Source organism: Spinacia oleracea, chromosome 3 (genome assembly GCF_020520425.1).
Source record: "Spinacia oleracea cultivar Varoflay chromosome 3, BTI_SOV_V1, whole genome shotgun sequence".
In the NCBI taxonomy this organism is placed as follows: Eukaryota; Viridiplantae; Streptophyta; class Magnoliopsida; order Caryophyllales; family Amaranthaceae; genus Spinacia; species Spinacia oleracea.
In genome coordinates, this window is record NC_079489.1 from 22,656,562 (window position 1) to 22,681,031 (window position 24,470).

The window sequence follows — 24,470 nt, forward strand, 5'->3', positions numbered from 1 at the left end:
GGCGAAATATAAATTTGAAATTATTATTTAAATTCATATGATTAGAAATAAATAATAATTGATTTTTTTTTCATAAAATATTAACATTAGAACTAAAAGAAATAAGGCTCACTTAGAGATATTGGGCCAAAGTAAATGGATTTGGGCTTGACTTGGGAAGTTAAAACCAACGTTCCTAAATTGGAACGTGGTTCCTGGAAAAAAACAACCGAAGCAGAGCAAAGCAGGGGGAGGCAGCAACAGGGAGCACGACAGAGGGAGGAGAGAAAAACGGGGAGTTGGCCGGTGGCCGACGACGGATAAAGGTGGTGAGTGATGGTGGCTGAACGGTGGTGGTTGTGGCGGCTGCGCAGTTTGCGCGGAGGAGAGGAGGCAGGGAACTGGGCGCGGAGGAGAGGGACGACAAAGGGGAGGTTGGGCGGCGAGTCTGTGACCGGAGGAGGGCTGCGCACCGGAGCGAAAGGAGCAGCGCGCCAGTACGGCGGCGCTGGTGGCTGAGCGCGGAGGAGAAGTTGGGCGCGGGTGAGAGAAAAGCAGGGAGGGCGAGTGAGAAGGAGAAATAGGCGTTAGTGTGGTGGCCGGTGTTGGTTTCAACCGTAGTGGTGAACGGAAAAAGGGGCAGAAGGCGGCGGGGGTGGTCTTTCGTCGGTGGTCTTGCCGGCGGCAGTCAGTGGTGGTGGTGGCTCAGAATCGAAATGAAGGTAAGGAAAATAGTGAAAAACTCTATGATTCTTGAATGGTTAAAACTTGAATTTGAATGGTGAATTTAACTTGAATTTTCTGGTTAATTTGACAGCTATTTATAGGGATTAATGGTGGTTAATGACATAAGTGATGACCTCCATTGAAGCTCAATTGTATGACAAATGTCAAGAGAAATCAAGAATATGGTGACTAAGGCATTAGAATTCAGATTAGTGTCATGAGATTGATGACTCAATTTGATATGAAATATGGTGATGACAGTTGGAAAGTTAGCTTGGACTTCCATGGCAAAGATACGTGAAGAAGAAGAAAAAGAGAGAAGAAGAAACTGGTTTTTGATTTCTTTGGGAACTAAGGGCAGTTTAGTAATTTCAAAAATCATGAATAAATTTCAGAATTTCTATTGTTATTTTTGAATATTAAATGAAAATAGAATAATGACTTTGAATAAAATTAATTTCCGTAATAATTATTTTATAAAGTGTTAATAAAATAAATTTAGTAAATATAATTTGTCGTTTAATAAAAATGTTAAATTATTTTATAAATGACGAAATAAGATTTTAAAAAAAAGTATAGCTAAGCTCGTTAATATGAAATTAAATTATAAAATCTCAAAATAAATAAATCGTGCAACAGTGTTAAAAATTAAAGTGAAATAAAACTTTGTTAATTAAAATAAAGTTCAAATTTAGGATTTAAAACGATTTTAAGCTAAATAAAAATAATTAAGCATAATTAACTGAGTTTTAAAAATTCGGGGTATTACATTCTTACCCCCTTAGAAAAAGTTTCGTCCTCGAAACTTGAAAATTAGATTTATAAAAACGATTGATGAAATTGAAAACACTCGAATGAAAGTATGGTGTTTTATTTTAAAACCAAGATCTCACAATTTCAATTCTGACAATGTCTAGCCTTCATTCCGCCATCATCTTTTTGGATTCCGCTTCAACTCGAGACCCAAAATCGAAGAGTAAAGAATACAAAAGGGGCAAAATTATATATTAATCCTTAATCGTCATTAAGGTCAATTACATTCCGCCATCATCTTTCGTATCTCTACTTACTTCATAAAATAGGATCGAGGAGCAAAGAACGTAAAAGGGGCAAATTGTTAGCTTAGACTAGGCTCCCATTTTACTTTGTGATATCTTGTTTGAAAATATTTTCTACCGAAAATAGTAACTTTTAATGAAAATTAAATTATAATTCTGAAAATATATGTATATGTAGTAAAAATAAATATTTATCAACCAATTTCAATACTTGAATAATTTGTAAAAGTCATTCATTATATCAATCTCGTACTCTGAGCTCAAGAGAACTTCCATCGGAGACGGCTTCCATGTATAATAATTAGATTACCAATATAATCATGTCAGCATAAACATAATCCATATCATAAGGACATAATTCATAAACTAAAAATTTTTATATTCAACATAAGCATAACATTCATAATCATTTGATCTAACACACGGGCATGGTTGACCATAACATTCATAACATCATATCGTTCATGGAAAAATAATTAGAGACATTTCACTTTCATTTGCTATTGGCCTCTTTGTTGCAGGAATGTTGTCGTTGACTTTCGTTATTCGATTCGTTTTGATTCCGACCTTCGATCTTTTCTTATGCGTTAAACAACTTCGTTGACTACGTTCGTTGCAGGGGTTCGAGTCCATTCACGTGACAGGAAATATATCGTAGACGTACGACATTCGCTACTTATCCTTATTGTCTTAAGTCGACAAACCTCGGATTTTGGCGGATAGTGCTAAACCATCAAGCGTGCCTTTATAAGAAATAATCTAGCTCCCAGAAAACTTAGTTCATACTACCTGGTTTTACAGACATGTCATTTCGTCGATTTCTTTTCTTATTGCATTCCTCAGTCATTCATAATTCCTTTCGAACTTCATAACATTCATTGATATTATCAACCTCATAGACAGACTAATTCTCGATAACTTATTTTGGTAAGATCCTTGAAACTTATATGCAAAACTCAATCTCATGCTTTCACCATAAATCATATTTTTCCACATAACGTTTTCGCAAACCTTACATTTCCTCGCTTAGCTTTCTTTATGGAGATTATCAAGCATTTTTTCAAAAACAATCCTATAAATGATGCGGAAAGGTAGACTAAAAACACCATCAACCTTACTGACAGACTAATTCCTGATAACTTCCTTTGGTATAATCCTCATAACTCTACGTGTGACCTAAATTTCATATTTTCACCATCAATCATGTTTGGTCTCGATCACATAATATTTTTGCATAACCTTTTTAAGATTTCTAGCTTAGCTTCCTTAATATATCTGGAAATACACTTAGGTGCTTATAACCACAAAACAATCATTATGAAAGGTGCGGGGAAAATAACCCATAAAATCAACCTTATCCATAACTTAAACGCTTTGAACCCTGAATAACCTTGATTTAAGTGATGATTCATCTTTTACAAACTCACACTCTTCTTGTATTCTATCATTCATCCTTAAATACAAACTCATGCTCTTTCGGTACTCTAAAAATCAACCTTAAATAATTCATAAACATAAAAGTTCCTTAAAACAATTCATATCCACAAAATCATGCTTTTATTAATTCTTTCATAAACTTCCTTGAGGACATTAATGATCCTTAAACATTTCATAACATGTCCTTGACAAAAGATTTATAACATGATTCAAATCTAAAACAGGAAACTTAGGTTCAAACGTACCTAAGAACTAAATTGAAATAGTATCAGCGTTGGCGTCATCTTCTTCTTCCTCGTCAGCTTTCATCATGTAAGCCTTTCCAGATATTGGTGGTCGTGGTGGGTCATGATTAACCCTAGCATTGTTGTTGTTTCATTCATGATTGGTTGAGGTTGCTCTTCCAGTATCTGTGGGAGGTGGTTTAGGGCAGTCTCTGACAAAATGATCTTTTCCTCCACATCGGTAACATGTCTTTGTTCCTGCACGACATTCACTTTCGGTATGGTTTCTCTTTCCACACTTAGCACACCATACCTTACGAGATGCTCTATCATTGTAACCTTGGTCTCTACTATCGTTCCTTCTATGATTATGGTTTCCTTGGTTTGGCCTTTTAGCTCCTCCATGGTTTTGATTATCATTCTTCCTTTTATCACCAACATTTTGTGCTTCTCGAAGTAATACAACTCGTTCAACATTAACTGCAATATCAACCATATCTTGATAGGAAGTAAACCTTTGAGTTGCCAACCTATCTTGGTATTTCAAATGAAGACCTCGCTCAAAACGGTTCATCCTGGATTGCTCTGTCGATACCAGCTCCGGTGCAAATCTTGACAATTCCATGAACTTGTTTGCATATTCCATAACACTCATTGTTCCTTGTTGCAAGTGCAAAAACTCGTCTTCCTTTTGTTTCCTCAGGGATGGTGGATAAAACTTATCTCTTAGTAACTTTTGCAGTTCGGTCCAACCAAATCTAGGCTCATTCTTCCTTTCCTCATTAACTTTCCACCATAAACTTGCTTGACCCGTTAAGTAAAACACGGCGAAATCGACTCTCCATTCCTTAGGACATTGCAAGGTTTCAAACAACTGATCTATGCGATTAATCCAATCCTCGAATTCTACAGGGTCGGGCTTGCCATCATAAGATGGTGGGTTCAGGGATGAAAACTTCTTGAACATTGATGCATTTTCGTTCGCATTCGTCGATTTCTGTTTCTGAGTATCTTTGATTAATTCAGCTAACATCGTGCTAACGGTTTCTAATCGTTTCATCCTTTCTTTGTGATCTTCGATAGGTTGATCGTCATAGGGATCATCGTGGGCAACATCCTCGTAGATAGCGTCATCGTTGACATGGACGTTGTGCTCGTTGTGGGCTCCATCGTTAATATCGTTAGTCACCTCGATAGTCGACATTCTGCATAACATGCTCAATCAGGAAAACATACATAATAGGAAAATAATCCCTTTTCAGCCCGTTCCTACACTCACACTCATTTCATTTTAACATGATTCTAACATATTCTTTTTAACTTATTCCTTAAAATTCTTTGCTTAAAGCCTATTGAATTCTACAACGCGCAAAACCCGTAAGGTTTAGCACTTATGGTCCAGAACCTTGGCTCTGAATACCAAACTGTAACACCCCGACCTCTAATTCAATTACAAAAGCATAATTAGCAGTGGAATTAACCTAATTCGGTCGGGACATTACCTGCCGGAACTCCCTTTTGGGAATTACAAGGCAACCATCAATCATAAGCTATTAAACTCCAAAATTTACATAATAATCCTTTTTGTTTCCTTAATAAAAGTACGTAACTTAATCAAGAATCTGTACTTAAACTTGTTACAACTTAACATTAACTTAGGTGAACTTTGTAATAGTGAAATCCTCGCCACTATTCGTTCCGTGGTCCCCAGCAGTACCTAAAACGGAAAACAAAACGGTGAGCCGAAGACTCAGTAACGAGTTACCCTAGCATCGTAACATCATTTCGATTCATTTTATTTAATAACACAGGGAGAATAGAATATATTAAAACATTTAATAAATCATCATTTCAGAAGCATCATTATTTCAGAAACATAATTTTAGAAACGTCATTTCAGAAACATCATTTCAGGAATATCATTTCAGGAACATTATTTCAGGAACATCATTTCATTAGTCTTTTTCCTTTTAACAGTATTATTCTGGTCGTCAGGATTTTACAGTAAAACATGGTAGGACGTCTCCTACGAACAGGGGAAGCCAGTGCTTCATAACAGGGGGAGTCAATGCTCCATAACAGGGGAAGCCAGTGCTTCATTTCAGGGGAAACCTTGGTTCCATATCAGGGGAAGCCAGTGCTTCTTATCAGAGGGAACCTTGGTTCCATATCAGGGGAAGCCAGTGCTTCTTATCAGGGGGAACCTTGGTTCCATATCAGGGGAAGCTAGTGCTTCTTATCAGGGGGACTTGACCAGTTCTTACACCTTTATTTATCTTTTAATCGAACATTAATCAGGAAAATCTCAATCATTCAGGGTGGTTCAATAAACCATTAAATCTCGTTATTTCATAAAATCATTACTTTCAGGAATAATAATTCATTAAAGCAATACTTTGCATAAAGCTGCATTATCATAAAACAATTCAATCAAATCATACTTGTAATCCCGCAAATCATAGAACATCATTATAAAACATCAATCATTCACAACATTATTCATAAATACATTTCGAAGGGATTGCGGGTACTAGCAATAACCGTTACCTCAATTCCGCGATTTGCTAAGCCTTTTCGTTGGTTCGTTCTTCCTGAGCTCCGAGTTCGATTTCTTTCAAAGTATCAAATTATTGAATTAGTATTAAAACGATAAATACTTTAAAACCAATAATGAATTCATAAATAGTGAATTTTGAAATAATAAATTTAATAAGAAATATAACTTTTATAAATTACTGAAAATATTATTAAGCAACATTTCGATCAAAATATATATATATGGATTTCATAAATATATTTACATGAAATATTATTTAATTTTAACAAAACTATTACTTAAATCAAAATTTCAGGCGAAATATAAATTTGAAATTATTATTTAAATTCATATGATTAGAAATAAATAATAATTGATTTTTTTTTCATAAAATATTAACATTAGAACTAAAAGAAATAAGGCTCACTTAGAGATATTGGGCCAAAGTAAATGGATTTGGGCTTGACTTGGGAAGTTAAAACCAACGTTCCTAAATTGGAACGTGGTTCCTGGAAAAAAACAACCGAAGCAGAGCAAAGCAGGGGGAGGCAGCAACAGGGAGCACGACAGAGGGAGGAGAGAAAAACGGGGAGTTGGGCGGTGGCCGACGACGGATAAAGGTGGTGAGTGATGGTGGCTGAACGGTGGTGGTTGTGGCGGCTGCGCAGTTTGCGCGGAGGAGAGGAGGCAGGGAACTGGGCGCGGAGGAGAGGGACGACAAAGGGGAGGTTGGGCGGCGAGTCTGTGACCGGAGGAGGGCTGCGCACCGGAGCGAAAGGAGCAGCGCGCCAGTACGGCGGCGCTGGTGGCTGAGCGCGGAGGAGAAGTTGGGCGCGGGTGAGAGGAAAGCAGGGAGGGCGAGTGAGAAGGAGAAATAGGCGTTAGTGTGGTGGCCGGTGTTGGTTTCAACCGTAGTGGTGAACGGAAAAAGGGGCAGAAGGCGGCGGGGGTGGTCTTTCGTCGGTGGTCTTGCCGGCGGCAGTCAGTGGTGGTGGTGGCTCAGAATCGAAATGAAGGTAAGGAAAATAGTGAAAAACTCTATGATTCTTGAATGGTTAAAACTTGAATTTGAATGGTGAATTTAACTTGAATTTTCTGGTTAATTTGACAGCTATTTATAGGGATTAATGGTGGTTAATGACATAAGTGATGACCTCCATTGAAGCTCAATTGTATGACAAATGTCAAGAGAAATCAAGAATATGGTGACTAAGGCATTAGAATTCAGATTAGTGTCATGAGATTGATGACTCAATTTGATATGAAATATGGTGATGACAGTTGGAAAGTTAGCTTGGACTTCCATGGCAAAGATACGTGAAGAAGAAGAAAAAGAGAGAAGAAGAAACTGGTTTTTGATTTCTTTGGGAACTAAGGGCAGTTTAGTAATTTCAAAAATCATGAATAAATTTCAGAATTTCTATTGTTATTTTTGAATATTAAATGAAAATAGAATAATGACTTTGAATAAAATTAATTTCCGTAATAATTATTTTATAAAGTGTTAATAAAATAAATTTAGTAAATATAATTTGTCGTTTAATAAAAATGTTAAATTATTTTAAAAATGACGAAATAAGATTTAAAAAAAAAGTATAGCTAAGCTCGTTAATATGAAATTAAATTATAAAATCTCAAAATAAATAAATCGTGCAACAGTGTTAAAAATTAAAGTGAAATAAAACTTTGTTAATTAAAATAAAGTTCAAATTTAGGATTTAAAACGATTTTAAGCTAAATAAAAATAATTAAGCATAATTAACTGAGTTTTAAAAATTCGGGGTATTACAGTAAGTTACAATCTCAAGGTCCTTTTTCGAAAAAATAAATTTTAAAAGGTTGTTTCTCGTAAAAAAGGGGTTATCAAAGGTTGTTTTTGGCAAATTTGCCTTTGGTAAAGGTGAGGTTAGCAAAACCGGCGAACTCAATGCCGAAAATGAGTAGTCAACGCCGGAAAAGACAAAAAGGTTATCTCTCGCAAGTTTTTTTGGTTTAAGGTCCTTTTTCACAATTTTCTTTTTAAAAGATTGTTTCTCGCAAAAAATGGGTTTTAAAAAATTATTTTTGACAAATTTGCCTATTTTAGGATATTGAGAGTATCCATTAATTAAATAATACTTGTTACTCTGTAATGTGCTATTGCAACCACTAAGCATAAGACGCAAGGCCTATAAGTAGCTTATAAATGAAATTAGTTTAATCAAGTCGATTTCACTACTCCGTATTCAAACTAAAGTGACTACCATCTTTATCACTTGGAGAGTTCACATTATTGTTAAATCTTAATCTGGTTTTTTGTTTTATTTAATGACTTAGCTTAGCTTAGCATATACACGTGTGTTTTGTTTAAGTGGTACATGGGATTCGTGATTTTGACACTTGATCAAATTAAATGAGAGGATATATATTACAAGAAATGGAATAATTTAAATTTAAATCTATACTATTATTAAAACTTGAAGGCAAAGACTGTCATCTTGCCACATGTTGCTTTCTATTATCAATGACATGCCGCATCGTCATCTTTGACATGACATGCATGTCATATAGTTTTCTTGATCATGAAAAAATGTTAGTTATAAGGTTTCAAACTTGTGACCTCTCATTTGTTAGTCATATATTTTAACCACTACGCCACAATTCATTTTGTTGTTTCTTGTACGTGCACAATTTTATTAAGTCAATATAATGAGAAAAATGATCTGAATCATTTATTAATAGTTTCGATCACATCACTAATGAGTCAATACTTTTACGAGTCAGTAATCCTTACATGTTAAAATTTATTAAAGCATATTCAAAGCAAGATATATTGTAATGTAACAAATTATTAGACTCAAAACGAGTTATATAATAATCTAATTAATTCATTTTTCTACCATTCAGGCATTGCCGGGGCATTAACCAGTTGTTAGTAAAAATTCCCCCACTTTATTGAGATTTTTAGGTTGGTGACTCTTTTAGGAGGTAGATGAGCCATCACATAGAAAGTGTTTTGATGGAGATTGATCTTGTAAGTTGTAACACCTTAAGCCTCCTCACCTTTTTGACAATTTTTTTTTTTTTTTTTTGGAAGATCTGACTTTTCAAACACTCGATTAATGAAAGATTGAAGGGTTGTTTTGTATTTTTGTTATTTTTTCATTTTTTTGGGATAGTGTTTGACAAATTCTACCGCAAAGGGAGAAAAATATTGGGTACTCGGTTTCAGACTCGAAATTACTAAATTGATTTTAAGAATTTAAGTTAAAATCAATTTTGATTTTCCTTAACATTTTTTTTGTTTTGAAACAACTTGCGTACGTGCCTGATCAAAATTGTCATCGATATGCTTATATCTATGAATATAAAAACTCAATGTCTTTCGTCGTTCTATCTAGGTTAGGTTACGTTGAGAACGTACGTATCATGCATTTTTTGTTGGAAATCCTAGTGAGAATACAAAAGAAAATGAGTGGGAAATGGGAAGTGTGGTAATATGAAAAGTCCCACATGGAAAAAACAGAAACCACATTAATGTTTATATTTGGAGACTTGAGGGAAACATTTTGTTGAAAGCATGAGAGTGGCATGGGTGGACACACAACACGCGCGCACGTGCACGCACGGGCCGGGCCGTGGGCATTGGTACTTGGCGTATGCGGTTCGCGGGCGTGGGGTAGGTTTTGTGGTCGGGGTCTTTCTTTTTTGTCAGTGGTGGGTTTAATTGATTCTAACGGGCGGAAAGAATTAATCAACCACTAATTCCATAACTGTTCCATTAATCCCCACTTATTACTGTTTTAACTGCCCATTACTCAATCAGTAAATCGTGGTAACCACCCCATTATTCCACTACTAGCCGTTTATGGCTGTTACGTTTTCCCTATAAATTGATCCCTTCCGTTTTTCCATAAACACAACTTACAGAAACAATTCTCAGTATTCTCTCTCAAATTCTCAAACACCGTTCTCCTTTTTCTGGGCAAATGTTATGGTCTCCAACCGAGGCTTGTGAGTGCACACAAACCTTGGTGTCATGTTAACCCTAGAGGGCAACCGCAAGTGATCTACTGCATCGGAGGTAGCACGGAATTGTCTTTTAGAGCAGTGGTTCAGCCACGGCGGGACAAGTGTTCAGTTCGTACATACGTATTATCCAGCTAAGTTGTTCCAATTATTTATTTAGCTAACAATCTAAAAGACAATTGTTCTGTTATGGCTATGAATATGTCGAAATTTCTTATTCCTAATATGTCGAAATTGGAACCTCTTGATGGGAAAAATTATAAACGTTGGGCTGTTAGGATGAGATTTTATTTGGAACAAATTGATGTTGCATATGTAATTTCTGAGGTTGTGAAACCTGATGATGATGATGATGAATTGCATGATTTTGAGGTTAAGTTTGCTAAGGATGATAGAACTTATAAGGGAATGTTGTTGCACCACATGTCGAATGCTTTACTTGATATTTATATGGGCTATAACCATGCTAGGGATATTTGGGATGGTTTAGATAAAAAGTATGGAACTGATGATGCTTACTAAACGTTATTGTGTTAGTAAGTGGTTAGACTTTCAAGTTGAGGATGATAAACCTATTATTGATCAGATTCATGCCTATGAGAATATTTGCATTGCTATGGCTGCTGAGGGTTTGAACATTTGTGATATCACTCTTGCTATTGTTTTAATTGAGAAACTGCCACCCTCATGGAAGGATTTTAGAAACCAGTTAATGCATAAGAAGAAAGACCTTACCCTAGAGGAACTCGTAGGTCACCTAAAAATTGAGGAGGAGAACCGTATTAAGGATAAGGGTCAATCTGTATTTTTTGGTTCTGCTAAAGCTAATCTAGTTGAACCTAAAGGAAATTTCTATTCTGATAAGTTTAAGGAGAAGGGCATTGAGTTCAAGCCTCAAGGGAAAATACAGAAGTATAAGTTTAAGGGAAACTTCTTTGAATGTGGGAAAGCTGGTCACAAGTCCAGGGATTGTAGGGTCAAGAAGAAGCCAGATCAAAATCAAGCCCACCTTGTTGAAGCCGTTGTTGATCCTAACAATTTTGTTGCTGTTGTTTCAGAAGCTAACCTGACAGGTGATGTTGCTGAATGGATCGTTGATACAGGAGCAACCAGACACATTTGCACCAAAAAAGAAATGTTCACCTCCTATGACAAGATTGATGGTGAAAATGTATTCATGGGTAACTATGCTTCTGCAACTGCCCAAGGAAAATGGAAGATCGTTCTCACTCTCACTTTTGGAAAAACTCTTACTTTAACTAATGTTTTACATGTTCCTGAAATGCGTAGGAACTTAATATCTGGTCGTTTACTTATGAAAGCTGGTTTAAAGCTGTCCTTTGATTCTGATAGGTTAGTTATTACCTACAATGGGGAATTTGTGGGAAAGAGATTTTGTAATGGGGGGTTGTTTACTCTTGATGTTTCCATTGAAGTTATGAATAAGAAAGCTAGTACTTCTTCTGCTTATATTGCCGAGTGATTTATGGCATGCTAGATTGGGTCATGTTAATATTGCTTCAGTTAAAAGACTTAAACACTTGAACATGATTCCAAGCTTTTCTAAAACTGATTTTGCAAAATGTGAAGTATATGTTGAAGCAAAATTTACAAAGGAACCATTTAAATCAATAGATAGACAGACAAAAGTTCTAGAACTTGTTCAGGGTGACTTGGGGGATTTTAAAAACTATGAGAGCAGGGGTGGTAAAAGATATTACATTATTTTTGTTGATGACTACTCTAGATTTACCATGGTTTATCTTCTCAGGTCAAAAGATGAGGCCGAGGAGATGTTCCTCAAGTACAAGGCTGAAGTTGGAAATCGGCTAGACAGGAAGATCAAGAGACTTAGGAATGATAGGGGCGGTGAGTATGACCCTAACACTCTTAAGGCTTTTTGTGAACAGAATGGTATAGTTTACGAAACAACAACTCCTTACACACCCGAACAAAACGGGATTGCTGAAAGAAAAAATAGAACTTTAAAAAATATGATGAATTCAATGCTTATTAGTTCCGGGCTTCCTGATAATATGTGGGGGGAAGCTATTCTTTCAGCTTGTCATGTTTTGAACAGGGTTCCTTACAAAAAGTTGGACAAGACTCCATATGAGCTATGGAAAGGTCGAGCACCAAGCCTGAAATACTTGAAAGTGTGGGGGTGCCTAGCAAAGGTTGCCCTACCCAACTTCAAAAGGGACAAGATTGGTCCCAAAACGGTTGATTCTATCTTTATTGGTTATTCTTATCAAAGTGCTGCTTATCGTTTTCTAGTTAAGGGTGCTAACAACTCTTATGCAAGTGGTAACATTATTGAAGCAAGAGATGCTGAGTTTTTTTAAAACACTTTTCCTTTAAAAATATCTTGCATTAATAATGATGTACCATCTTCTAGCACCTCTAATATTTTACCCATTGCTCCTTCTTCCAATACTAACAATAAATCTTATATAGAGCCAAGGAGAAGCAAAAGGGCAAGAAAGGAAACAAGTTATGGTGATGATTCCGTTACTGCTTTCCTAACTGAACCTTTCTTGATTACTGATGATTTTGTGTATGTATTTATTGTAGAAGACGACCCCAGAACCTATGAAGAGGCAATGAGGTTGGTTGATGCAGTTTTCTAGAAAGAGGCTATTGATAGCAAGCTTCAGTCAATCCTAAGTAATAATACTTGGGAATTGGTTGATCTTCCTAGAGGTTGCAAGCCCATTACTTGTAAGTGGATCCTTAGAAAAAAGTTGAAATCATGTGGATCCATTGACAAGTATAAGGCCAGGATTGTGGTAAGGGGTTTTACTCAAAAACATGACATTGATTACTTTGATACATATTCTCATGTAACTAAGATTGCAACCATTAGAACCTTAATTGCTCTTGCATGCATTCATGATCTTGTTGTGCATCAAATGGATGTGCAAACTACATTTTTGAATGGTGATTTAGATGAAGAAATTTATATGGTTCAACCTGAAGGTTTTATTGTTCCAGGTCAAGAAAACAAAGTTTGTAAACTGGTCAAGTCATTGTATGGGCTTAAGCAAGCCCCTAAGCAGTGGCATGACAAGTTTGACAAGACAATGACTAGTAATGGCTATCATGTAAATGAAGGCGACTCTTGCGTTTATTATAAATATGATGCTTTTGGTTGTGTGATTATTTGTCTTAATGTGGATGATATGCTAATTTTTGGTACTGATTTGGATCGAGTGAATGAAACAAAAGAATTTTTGAGTTCAAAATTTGAAATGAAAGACATGGGTGAGGCAAATGTGATTTTGGGAGTGAAAATTATTAGAACTCAAAATGGCATCTGTCTCAGTCAAGCTCACTATGTTGAAAAACTTCTTAAAAAGTTTGATTCATTCGATGTCGATCCAATCAAGACCCCCTATGATATAAGCATCCATTTAAAGAAAAACAAAGGTGATCTTGTTTGTCAATCTGAGTATGCTAAAATTATTGGTAGTGTTATATTTCTCATGAACTATACTAGACCTGACATTGCCTATTCTGTAAGTAGATTGAGCAGGTACACTCATAATCCAAGCAGTGAGCATTGGGGGTGCTTTGAGGCGGTTTCTTAGGTACCTAAAGGGTACCATGGATTGGGGATTGCACTACTCCAAGTTTCCAGGAGCGTTGGAGGTATTTTGTGATGCCAACTGGGTATCTGAAAATGATGAAGTCAACTCCACCTAGTGGTTATGTCTTCACCCTAGGGGGTGGAGATGTTTCTTGGAAATCCTGTAAGCAATCTTGTACTGCTATGTCTACTATGGAATCTGAGTTTATTGCTCTTGAATTGGCAGGTCATGAGGCAGAATGGTTGAGGAACGTGCTTGCAGATATTCCACTGTGGGGAAGCCAGCTCCTTAAGTTGCACTTCATTGCGATTCGCAATCTGCTATTGCCGTGGCAAACAACCAAGCCTACAATGGGAAAAAACACATTCGTTTGAGGCACAAGGTTGTAAAAGAATTGCTGTCAAGTGGAGTGACATCACTGGACTATGTAAAGTCTGAAAAGAACATCGCGGATCCATTAACGAAAGGCCTATGTAAGAAACTAGTTTTTGAAACGTCGGAGGGGATGGGCTTGAGGCCCATTGGATGAATTGTAAGGAAATGAACTCCTACTCACTATGAGTTCAAAGGGGAACATTATGTAATAATTCAGAAGCACAAATTTTTGTTTTTGTCCATCCCTAAGATATTTATGATGTGCTTGCTATTATTGAACGAGGTTGAGCATACAGCTCATAATGAACCCATATCTATATTTTTGGTGGTGTGATGTAGCTCACACTTGATGGGATTCACCTACTTAGGTGTGGAAGTGAGGCCGCTTCCTTTGAGAATTGCATGGGCTATTCTCTAGAGCACCTATGAGCATCTAGGTTATGGACGTATGACCAGTATAATGCGTCACCTTTATTGGCGGAGATTCAGAATATTATACATGTTCAATTGTGTGGTTTGAGTAACGGGTTTCTAACCTCCTATTAAGTTCAAAACGAAAGTCACTTAGTAGGAAAGAGATTCTAGTTTGAATGTCACTAAGTGTTAATTCAAGTCGCAAGACATTGACACTTATCCGATTGTTTGTTTTGCCCAGAAAATCAATTCTTTTATTTCTTTCTTTTTTCTTCTCATCTTCGGACCTGTGGGGGATTGTTGGCAATCCTAGTGAGAATATAAAAGAAAATGGGTGGGAAATGGAAAAGTGTGGGAATATGAAATGTCCCACATGGAAAAAACACAAACCACATTCAATGTTTATATTTGGGGACTTGAGGGGAACATTTGTTGAAAGCATGAGAGTGGCATGGGTGGACACACAACACACACACGCGCGCGCGCGGGCTCGGCCGTGGGCCATGGGCCTTGGTACTTGGCGAATGCGGTTCGCGGGCATGCGGTGAGTTTTGTGGTCCGAGTCTTTCTTTTTGGTCAGTGGTGGGTTTAATTAATTCTAATCGGCAGAAAGAATTAATCATCCACTAATTCTGTAACTGTTCTATTAATCCCCATTTTTTACTGTTTTAACAACCCGTTACTCAATCAGTAAATCGTGGTAACCACCCCAATATTCCACTACTAGCCGTTTATGGATGTTACGTTTTCCTTATAAATTGATCCCTTCTGTTTTTTCCATAAACACAACTTACAGAAACAATTCTCAGTATTCTCTCTCAAATTCTCAAACACTGTTCTCGTTTTTCTGGGCAAATATTTTGGTCTCCAACCGAGGCTTGTGAGTGCACACAAACCTTGGTGTCGTGTTAGCCCTAGAGGGCAATCGCAAGTGATCTACTGCATCGGAGGTAGCGCAGAATTGTCTTTTAGAGTAGTGGTTCGGCCACGACGCGACAAGTGTTTAGTTCGTACATACGTATTATCCAGCTAAGTTGTTCCAATTATTTATTTAGCCAACATTTTTTAAACAACAATGGCAACTATTTTAATAATAATAATAATCATCCAAAATAATAATAATCATCTTGTTTCTAAACTCCCATCCAACTTTATGTAAAATGTTTACACATTATAATAATAACATAACAATACAATAAAATAAAATTAATAAATTAATAATAATAATAAGTACTTTTATGTTTTATCACCTAAAAAATATCCAAATTTGTTTTTCACCACATAAAATTCTCAAACTTTTATTTTACCACATAAAAAAAAAAAATTTAACACCTTTTAATAGCAAAGTTAACGGAATCGTTAACATGCCCACTTCAACAGCTAGCAGATAATCTACCCAAACATAGGACATAAATATAAGAGGATAATGGATCACCCTAGCTATCGAATACCCCTAGAAGGAAAAAGGGTCACATATCTCACCATTCCAAGGAATATAAACTATTGGTGAAGAAATTCAAGACATGATTAACGGATCAAAGAGACAGGAAAATCAAAATGAAAAAGGGTTTTCCTAATGAAACTCCATTCTAAACTATCGTAAGCCTTTTTTATATCCAATTGTAGGGCCAATATATTTTTACCTTTTTTAGCCTTATGAAAATAGTGAGACATTTCTTTAACCAAAATAACATTATCTTCTATACCTCGATCTTTAATAAAGACTTGATTGCAAAAGACTAATAATTCTATTAACAATTGGTCTAATTCTTGATCAAACAATTTTGGTAATGAGTTTGTAAATAGTGTTGCACAACCCAATAGGTCTAAAATCAGCCGTAATGGTTGAACTAACCTTCTTAGAAATGAGAGTTATATACGAATTATTAATATATCTACAGGGATGCGACCATTTAAGAAATATGACTTACAGATTTCATAGATAGTCTCACATAGAGTATACAATCTGTAAGTTCTGTAAGTCATATTTCTTAAATGGTCGCATCCCTGCAGATATTAAAAATTCGTATAACACTCTCAATCCTAAGAAGGTTATTCCAACCACTATGTAGGACCTAAATCATCCCAATGACGCTGGAAAAAAACAGGTTGAATACCAATGGGGCACAGAGTTTTAGTTGGATTTGTTATTCAGATGGAACTTTGCAAGAAGGGGGGCCGGGGTAAATTATAGTTTGAAGCTTCCAACTTTTTGCGGAATTATAAAAGAAACTTAAAAGCAAGTATGGAAAATAATGCAAGAGAGAATTTAGCGAGGAAATCTTCTTGAAAATTATCAAGAAGGTAAAACCACTACCACGTGGGATTTTAACCACGACCACGTAGGATTTTAACGATAAGCTTCATTCATCAAGCTAACGACCATGTTACAATTTAATAGGAAACTCGATCAACCTACTTAGGTTCCCAAACAAAGATTATACCTTTCACGCTCAGTTGTGTTTAAAACTCTCGATCTCAAAGACTTCACTCAAAGTTTTTTCAAATACAACAAGAACTCACTCAAGTTCCTACCCCAACCTTGCTACAATATGTGAAGCGTAGAAGAACATAAGGAACTAGAACTTTAGTGGAACATTAAACTTTTAGTGGAACAAACCAATAAACGTGGAACAAATATATTTCTTTTAAAACTTTACATGTGAATCAGACCCTTTGTAGAATGACTGTGAAGTCAAACACTATGGAATGAATAAAGACGTCTCCTCTTATAGTTGTGCCTAAGTTCATCCACTTCTCCATGTTTATTTTCAACTAACTTAGTTGTTCCTCTTTTATAGGCACAAATCAAGTTACTGGGAATTTGTTGAAGAATAAAATGAACGTGATCAGTAGTTGAGAATAAGAATAAAAGCAATTTTACTTGTAGAAAAATTGTAAGAACTAATTAAACCAACTATTTTAAGAAAAGATAATATTTTATGAAATAAAAATTCAGATTTTATTTTTCAAAATATTTTAAATAAAATAATTCCAGTAAAACATTTTTATATTTTAAAAGACCTTCCATTAAAATCCGAAACAAACTCCTCTTCCTATTGTTCAGCTAGGAAATTTCTACTTTCCTGCGACCAACCAACTAACTGACTGGTTCTTTAACTCTAGGAACCACCAAACTTGTTGGAGGTTTTCTAGGAGAATAAATGAACGTTATTAACATTCAAAACATGGGAATAGGGATGGCAAAGCTAAATGGATATCCGCAATTATTAAATTGATGGATATCCGAACTAAACAGATGACATGCGGGTGATGGATAAAGCGGGTGACAGGTCGGATCGGATATGGATGATGCTCGCTCTATCCGTTTATCATCCATCCATCCGTTTAATATAGTTTCCACCCAAATTTTAATAAAAGTATTATAAATTCAGGAAAATGATTTTATTCTTGTGGCAAATTATTTTTTAAAAGCATTTGTTATTTTTATACAAAATAATTTTTTATTGATGAAAATGACTATGGTTAGAGTTGATGTAATTTTATAAAAAATAAAATCTTCATCGGTTATTCACCCGTTTCATCCGCAGATGACGGATGGCTGGATGCGGTTGATAGGTTAAGCGGGTGACAGGTGGATGCGGGTGGAGCGGATTGATAAATCGATGGATGTCGGTGAAGCTCCATACGATTCGAATCCGATCCATTGTCGTCCCTACATGGGAGAACATAGAGGAGTATATTCAGGAACACTTAAGACTTAGGAGTCCCAATGTAATAGGATTCTAAACAACTATTTAATTTAATTAATTAATTCCAAAATATAAATCTACTTTTATCTTACTTAGAATCCTAGAATTACTCAATTACCTATGTATTAAAAGACTTTTACTCAAGTTAAAACTCCTAAATAAATGAACCTAAATGCACGTTTATATTCTAGGCTAACTAACAATTAGATGGATGAATACTGAAGTTATCTTTAGGATGCAGACCAAGTTCCTAGACTGATCGATTTCCATTGTCATGAGTTCTGCAACACTCAGTTCCTGTTTCCTTACATTGAAGCCTAGAATGTAAACTCATACGTTAAGAGTTCTTCTCTTCGAGTTCGAAGTTCCTCCAACTCGTCTGTAGTTCCAGTTCTTCCGCAGGAACTCTGTACTTCCAGGGCGCTTGTCTAGAGTTCATCCTCCAAAAAGCTCTTTTTATTGATGATGTTAGCACAACCTTTCATTAATAATCATTTCACACATATAAATTGAAAACCACATTAGTTAATTATTTTAGGCTGTCATCGTCAAAACCTAAAAAAGAGATTCTTTTAACTTGATCAATAGAGATTGGGCCAACCAGTAAAGATTTTTCCTCATCATCAAAAAAATATGATTCAAGGAAGAAATACGGAAATTGCCATAAGAATGATGAGAAGAAAATATCTATCTATTACTATATGCTAAAAGAGACACTAAGAATGACACGTGTCATTTCATGGTGCGATTTTTTCCCGCCAAAATGTTTTTTTATTTTTTTACTTTAAAATAAATAAGATACATTACGTTCTTTTAGGAAACTAAGATAAAAATATAGCGACTACCTGTGATAGACGAATTCGCTTATTTTAATTACCATAGATGTGTACTGCATAATATATTATTGGAGGAAAGCTAAATCAATATTATTTTTTCCTTTGTGATATAATTTTATTTATGTATTATTATAACTTTTTAATCTGATAAGAAATATAAAATATTGATAAATGAACTTCTAATGTTAATCTAATATTAATAATATAATACATGGTAACTGGTAAGTAAGAATGTTAATTAAAATAATAATACATGGTAAATAGACTAACATATAAGTTTAATCATGATTTTACTCAATTTAAAATATGTTGTATTTGACTAACTCGGTTATGCTCGGGTCTTTTCGAAAATTAGTCTTGAGTCATTCGGGTTTGGTTAACGTTGTTAGATCGTTCTACATACAAGTAAACGACTATAATTTTTAACTTTGTATAGTAATATGCATATTTAGCTCATTTGAATATTTTTTTGACACAACTTTGAATTTATACTTTTTCATATATCCTTTTTACTTTCATATTTTCCTAATATCACAAGTCTTTTAGTTACTATTAAAATAATAAATTGCTTTAGTAGTAGTTGTGCGTTGCACGGGCCCTAAACTAGTTAGCAAAATAATTGGAAGTCATCAGCCACTACAAGAAATTGTTCCATTAACGATGGGAAATTCGGTCGTTAAAGGTCAATAATGACTGGATTTTCTGTTGTGAACCCGTCATAATGGGAGACAATCATTGATGGAAATCCCGTTGCTACTCCGTCATAAAAGACATTTACAACGGTTGTTCCCGTCTTTATTATGTTGTTAGCTCCATCGCAAAAGACATTTGCAATTAACGATATTTTTGGCTCGTCATTTTTGGTTTTCAATAATGACTCAAATTCTAGTAGTGAGCTTCAGCTCGGATTGATTAGTAACCCAAAGACCTTCTTCATTCTGAAGGGTTTTATCATAGATTTTTTATTTTGACAATGATCTGGAAATACTTAGCGTTATAATCTGCAAATTTAATGTTAGGTTAGATATGATATTTGGAGCAGTAATATTAGACGAGGGTCCAAAAGTCCAAGATTTAATCTGATATAGCCTAAGCTAGCTACTCATGCATTTTAGGATATCTGATGATCGAAGAACAAGTCTATATAAGAGGGGACCATAACTCCACTAAATATCAAGTTAAACTATAATTATACCATTTCTCATCTTTTATTTATTCTCTTTTCACCTACAATTAAGTTCATCGATCTTATCAGATATATTGCTAGATATATTGCTTAATGCAATGCACATATATCATCTATGACGTATCCAAGAAAAAGATTCATGTATGATTACACGTCATAAATTATTAATAATGCGCCTCTAACCATCTTGATTCTGACCGTAATTATAGGTAAAAATAATGTCGGACAAACGTATAAAATTTAATTCATTCAAATACACAAGAAACGTATTGATTTTGAACATGTACATACATCGAGATTTTAAACATAGAGAGAAAACTTGAATAAAATGCATCGATAACGAGTAGATTTTGATATGCACTATTTCATGATAGAATTTCAATTCTAACCTATGTTCTGTATCTATTTACCTCCAATGTGAGTTAATTACGCTCATTCTAATCAATTAATATACTTAATTCAATGTATATATACTATCAAACCAACATTCGCCAAGGAGAATTAGATATACCTGTACGACTAGGTATCATATATATATACTAGTATTTTATGCACGCGATGCGTGCGGGATTATATAAAAACTTAAATTTGTATTACTACCATTAAATATAAATATTAGATAAAAAATATTCACAAAGTACACATTTGAAAAAAAATTAAGTATTATATGCACGCATTGATAATAAAAAATTAAAATTGTGTTACTATAATTAATCACCACAAATAATAAGCCAGAAAAAATTGTTTACAAAGTTCGATCATCTAGAGAAAAAGTTCCTATGAAGTATATAAATGAACCCCTCTTAAAACATTGTCGTATAGCCAATCTGATCCCATGACTACAATGTCAAAAACGCTGTCGAATAGCCCATCTGATCCCATGACTACAATGTCTCCTTTCTCCAATTTTACACTGCTCACCTTTATACATACAAATTAAGAGATGAAATCAACTAATTAATTTATGAAGTTTAAAAGACAAATAAAAAAACCAAACTGTGACCAAATAGGGAAATAGAATTTGAAACACATACTTTCTTCAAGCCATACTTTTGCATGAAAGCATTACCTTGGTACCATCAGACAACCACCAAGCACCATATCCTTGAGGAATTCGTATTTCAAAAGCAGCACCATGTGGTTAGACAATATGCACATTCAACCATCGACATTGATCTATGATGCAAGTTCAGAGGTTCCAACCAAGTTCATACAAATAGTCCAAGTTCCAGCCAAACTATATGAAAATAGTAGATGCATATTATCGCCCTGCATTTTATGCATCTGCTTCAATGAAATGGCTAATGTTACGGTTGGATGTATTCTGTTGTATTACTTATGCTTTCCTTTTGGTTCTCTCGCTCTACTTTGCAGAACGGATGCATCCTGGTACATAATACCTAATGCATCCACATGTTCCATCAAATTCAATTCATATACGTTAACTAAGACCTAATGACTCCACATGTTCCATCAACTTCATCAATCATGAAAAATCAACCATACAGAAACTACACTATAAGCCCTAAATATAAGAAGATAAGGCCCATAAAAACATTCTAAGAGAAATGGAACAGGCTGCCAATACTCTTAAACAACACTCAAGAATCATAAGCAGTAACTCGTAGCATATTAGAAGAAGCTATGAATTTGTTCTACCCAGGAAAATACCCCTCAAGCATGAGGCCTTGCTTAACTGATCCAGTAACATTTGCCAACCTATTCCTTTTTTGCATCAAACAATAAACTCTACAGAAAGAAAGATATAGAAGTCAAATGTACATAAAATATTTGCATATATATCAAGCATTCAATACATGCCTGATCTAGCAAATCTAGTCAAATGTACATCAGGAGATAATTCCCTTCATTTTTTTTCTAGATGATGGAGTATATATTATGTTTTCATGTACAACGATTGCAGGCTTAGCTGTGACATATGGGCTCATCTTAAATGGTAGGCTATCTGATGTGATATGGTGTTTATGCAACCTGAGTGTGTTCTCATCCATGCAAGTATTAAGTACTAGTATTTTATGCACGCGATGCGTGCGGGATTATATAAAAACTTAAATTTGTATTACTACCATTAAATATAAATATTAGATAAAAAATATTCACAAAGTACACATTTGAAAAAAAATTAAGTATTATATGCACGCATTGATAATAAAAAATTAAAATTGTGTTACTATAATTAATCACCACAAATAATAAGCCAGAAAAAATTGTTTACAAAGTTCGATCATCTAGAGAAAAAGTTCCTATGAAGTATATAAATGAACCCCTCTTAAAACATTGTCGTATAGCCAATCTGATCCCATGACTACAATGTCAAAAACGCTGTCGAATAGCCCATCTGATCCCATGACTACAATGTCTCCTTTCTCCAATTTTACACTGCTCACCTTTATACATACAAATTAAGAGATGAAATCAACTAATTAATTTATGAAGTTTAAAAGACAAATAAAAAAACCAAACTGTGACCAAATAGGGAAATAGAATTTGAAACACATACTTTCTTCAAGCCATACTTTTGCATGAAAGCATTACCTTGGTACCATCAGACAACCACCAAGCACCATATCCTTGAGGAATTCGTATTTCAAAAGCAGCACCATGTGGTTAGACAATATGCACATTCAACCATCGACATTGATCTATGATGCAAGTTCAGAGGTTCCAACCAAGTTCATACAAATAGTCCAAGTTCCAGCCAAACTATATGAAAATAGTAGATGCATATTATCGCCCTGCATTTTATGCATCTGCTTCAATGAAATGGCTAATGTTACGGTTGGATGTATTCTGTTGTATTACTTATGCTTTCCTTTTGGTTCTCTCGCTCTACTTTGCAGAACGGATGCATCCTGGTACATAATACCTAATGCATCCACATGTTCCATCAAATTCAATTCATATACGTTAACTAAGACCTAATGACTCCACATGTTCCATCAACTTCATCAATCATGAAAAATCAACCATACAGAAACTACACTATAAGCCCTAAATATAAGAAGATAAGGCCCATAAAAACATTCTAAGAGAAATGGAACAGGCTGCCAATACTCTTAAACAACACTCAAGAATCATAAGCAGTAACTCGTAGCATATTAGAAGAAGCTATGAATTTGTTCTACCCAGGAAAATACCCCTCAAGCATGAGGCCTTGCTTAACTGATCCAGTAACATTTGCCAACCTATTCCTTTTTTGCATCAAACAATAAACTCTACAGAAAGAAAGATATAGAAGTCAAATGTACATAAAATATTTGCATATATATCAAGCATTCAATACATGCCTGATCTAGCAAATCTAGTCAAATGTACATCAGGAGATAATTCCCTTCATTTTTTTTCTAGATGATGGAGTATATATTATGTTTTCATGTACAACGATTGCAGGCTTAGCTGTGACATATGGGCTCATCTTAAATGGTAGGCTATCTGATGTGATATGGTGTTTATGCAACCTGAGTGTGTTCTCATCCATGCAAGTATTAAGTACTAGTATTTTATGCACGCGATGCGTGCGGGATTATATAAAAACTTAAATTTGTATTACTACCATTAAATATAAATATTAGATAAAAAATATTCACAAAGTACACATTTGAAAAAAAATTAAGTATTATATGCACGCATTGATAATAAAAAATTAAAATTGTGTTACTATAATTAATCACCACAAATAATAAGCCAGAAAAAATTGTTTACAAAGTTCGATCATCTAGAGAAAAAGTTCCTATGAAGTATATAAATGAACCCCTCTTAAAACATTGTCGTATAGCCAATCTGATCCCATGACTACAATGTCAAAAACGCTGTCGAATAGCCCATCTGATCCCATGACTACAATGTCTCCTTTCTCCAATTTTACACTGCTCACCTGTATACATACAAATTAAGAGATGAAATCAACTAATTAATTTATGAAGTTTAAAAGACAAATAAAAAAACCAAACTGTGACCAAATAGAGAAATAGAATTTGAAACACATACTTTCTTCAAGCCATACTTTTGCATGAAAGCATTACCTTGGTACCATCAGACAACCACCAAGCACCATATCCTTGAGGAATTCGTATTTCAAAAGCAGCACCATGTGGTTAGACAATATGCACATTCAACCATCGACATTGATCTATGATGCAAGTTCAGAGGTTCCAACCAAGTTCATACAAATAGTCCAAGTTCCAGCCAAACTATATGAAAATAGTAGATGCATATTATCGCCCTGCATTTTATGCTTCTGCTTAAATGAAATGGCTAATGTTACGGTTGGATGTATTCTGTTGTATTACTTATGCTTTCCTTTTGGTTCTCTTGCTCTACTTTGCAGAACGGATGCATCCTGGTACATAATACCTAATGCATCCACA